Here is a 3,553-nt window from a genome sequence, read left to right on the forward strand (position 1 = left end):
AGCCACTTGCCCAAAGCCTGCCATGGTTTGGTGCCCAGCCACATGCCTCTATGGCCACAGCAGCCTTTTGCCAGCGGGTGGTTGTGGTGTCCTCGGGGTTGAATCTGCAGGGACAGAGGTGGAGCGAGTCACCAAGCCATGCTCCAAAGCCTTCCCGTTACTTCTGCAGCAGCACCTGGAGCTGCCCGGACCACTGCCGCCGGGAACGCTGGAGGGCAGCTGTCTGGATGGAGACTTTTTGCAAACACCCTCACCCTCTACTGCCCGGCCCTCCCAGCACTTTCGCCACGTACTGGCCACGTGCTGCCTGGTTGTGTCTCAAAAACCAAACAAACTCTTGCTCCTGCTTTACCCTCTCTCTGCCCGACCCCTTCTTCCAGGGAAGAACCCCCTTCCACGGCGGGGAGTGCTTCCCTTCGGGACAGTTTTGCTTTGGAAGCTGCTGTTTGCTTTATTAATAATTCTTGGTTGATGCTGTTTGCTTTATTAATAGTTTTTGGTTGATGTACATGAAGTTTTCAGTGTTTGACAGCACTAGAGAGAAGGAACCCCCTTCAGCGGGAAAGAAAGGCAAGAGGATTTATCTCGGCCTTTTCTGCATGCTTGAGTCTGTCCCCGACACCGAGCTTAGGGACACGGGCTGGAATGCAGGCGCTGTCAGGCACAGCCTGTACTGGAATCACTGCTGGATCCTTTTCCATTGGCACCTTGGGATGATATTCCAGCAAAGTGCTCCATCAGCACCAGCCTTGGCCTTAGCCTTTTCTGTTTTGCATCTCCGCTGTAGCTGCCCTATCCATAACCTGGGGAAAATAAAATGCATGCGTCTTTGTAAGGGTTAATTGGGATTGCACTGCTGATGTTTGAAAAGCGAGTATGGCCATGAAGCAGACTCAGCCTCCACCCGTGAAAAAACCCTCTCCCCATCCCTCCCCCAGCCCCCTCTCCCCAAAGTTTTGCCGGGGCAGAGCTGACATCTTCTCAAAGCATACAGAGGAAGAGGAGCAGGGCACCACTTTTGCACTGAAGGGCTCGGCAGGGACGTCCGTATTTTCTAGGGGTGCAAAGATCTAAGGATGCACCCTCTTTCACCCCAAATTCAGTGACCAAATCTAAGCAGTGTTTCCAGGGAGCTGCACGTCTCTCTTACCTTCAGACCTAGGTGGCAAGTGCAGAGCAGCAGTTTCACCCTGGAGCCAGAACCTACACTTGGGGCAAATAATTGGTTTTGCTCAGCGTTTAACATTTTAAAAACTCATGGTTCTGTTTCAAAAGGGAAGAAAAATCTAATGAAAACTATATAAGCCCAAGAACTTCAGGCAGGCAGGGGTAAAGGCGTCTGATGGGCCAATGCGCGGCCGTGCCAGCCTTGCTTCATCACTGATGTTTTAATTCTGGGTGGGTGATTTTCCATGCAGATTTCGTGATCAAGGGTAGCTTCTGTCCACAGCTGGTGCTTATCTGTCACTGTGCGTTCCTGCAGCTCTTTCACACTCCCATCCGTCCGTCCATCCATCCATCCATCTCCCTCTGCTGTGGCTTAACCCCGCAGATGTTCAGCGAACGCCCCCCTTGCTCCTTCCCCAGATTTTATTGCTGACACGATGTCATACGGTACGGAATATCCCTTTGGTCATCTGGGTCCTGGCTGTGTCCCTCCCCCGGTCCCTCCGCACCCCCAGCCCACGTGCTGATGGGTGTGAGAAACAGAAAATAACCTGATAGAAGTAAGCACTGTTCAGAAATAAATAAAACATCAGTGTTCTCTCAACACTGTTGTGGTCACAAATCCAAACCAGTGCTGTATGAGCTACTCTGAAGAAAATTAACCCTATCCCAGCCAAAATCAGCACACCCTCCACCAAACCCACCACCTCGCCACCCAGGCAGCTATCGCCAGCACAGCCCTTGGCTGCCTGTTCATCCATCCATCCATCCATCCATCCATCCATCCTTCCCTCCACATACAGCTCCAGCATCTGCCCCATTTTTCCCCCACCAGGGTCTCCTCGCAGTGATTTCCACAGCCCAGGTGCCTCTTGCTGCAACCCAGGGACACTGCAGGGATGCAACTGCTGACACGTGGAGGAGGGAGTGGGCATTTCTACAGAGAATAACATCCAGTGTTATAACAGCATATTCCGGACAGGACTTAAAGCCCTGAGGTCGAGCTTAAAGCAGCTGGGCAGGGTGCTGGGCCATCTTGCCTAGGCTGCGCTCTTACCTAGAAAGGTTGGACCAGATGGACTTTGAGGTCCCTCCAGCCTGGGATCCTGTGATTCTGTGATTCCCTGATTCTATGATTCTGTGATTCCGTGATTCTGTGATTCCATGATTCCATGAACTGTGTTTTTTCATGGGCTCCTTCACAAAACGGAGATTATGCCCCATCTGCTGATGGGGTGATGTTTTTGCTCCTGCCTCTGACGTGGCTGGCGCTGAGCACACTTGGGGGTGGTGAACCAGTGCCTCTGGTCCTTACTCCCTGCGAGCTCAAGCAAGGATCATGCTCAGTCTACAGGCTCCGTGTTCATCTTTCCGGGCAGAAGCTGAGCATCCACCGGCGGCAGAGCGCCCACTCCTCCCTCGTGGCTCAGCACCCAGCTGGGCTGTGGAAATCCGCCCCTTCCCTGTGTGCAGACACTCTGCTTACGCGTCTCGACAAGGACAAAAATAAAAGGAGGAAGGGAGGAGCGGGCGAGGAACATTCTTTCCTCAGCTTCACTGTGGAGCAATCGAGGTAAACGGCTTCATGGACGCCCAGCCTCTGGGGCAGCCCCGCGGGTGGAGGACAGGACTTTTCCCAGCTTAATGAATATTTACCCAGGCGAGAACAGTCGATGGGGGTCAGCGTGACCAAAGCAACCTTTTTGTTGTTGTGGGACATCCAAAGCGCATTTACAGATGGTGGGGATGGGGTACACGGTCAGGCTGTACACCCAGCTTCAAATGCTTAAATCTATATTTTCATGTTGGAGATAATGAGAGCACCCTGGAAAGCTGTCTGCTAATTTAACTTACCAAGCTAATTACTTAGCTGGCGACGTAAAGAGTGGAGGCACAGATGTCTGGGGCTTTGTCAGAGAAGTGGGGCAGTTGGAAATAGATGAATTCATTTTTCATGGCACACTGATGAGTTTAGCCACATGCCCTCCAATTAAACCGTGCCATGTTCTCCGTTTACGTAGACAGATGGAGCATGAATTCCTTGAGTGCTGAGGGCTGGAAAAGTTTAACTGCTTCCCCATCAGCCCCTGCAGCCCCTGAAAAAAGCAGCAGGCAAGCCAGGCAAGTGGTGAGCATAGGTTGGAGGAGCATTTTATAACTTTTTTTTTTTTATTTACACCCCAGAAAGTGCCATCCCTGTATTCAAAGCTCAAGCCCCTTAAGCCCAGCTCTTGGTTCACGACCTGTATTTCACATAGCGCTGTATTTCCCTCGGGTACCTGTGGGCTGTGCATTGGAAGCCCTTGGCTGGCAGTTCTGCAGAAGAAACGGGGGCTGGGTTTGTGTGCACGAGGCCACTTGCTAACCGAAGGTGTTTGCTCAACAT

This window comes from Egretta garzetta, unplaced genomic scaffold (genome assembly GCF_000687185.1).
Source record: "Egretta garzetta isolate BGI_Z169 unplaced genomic scaffold, ASM68718v1 scaffold652, whole genome shotgun sequence".
Lineage (NCBI taxonomy): Eukaryota > Metazoa > Chordata > Aves > Pelecaniformes > Ardeidae > Egretta > Egretta garzetta.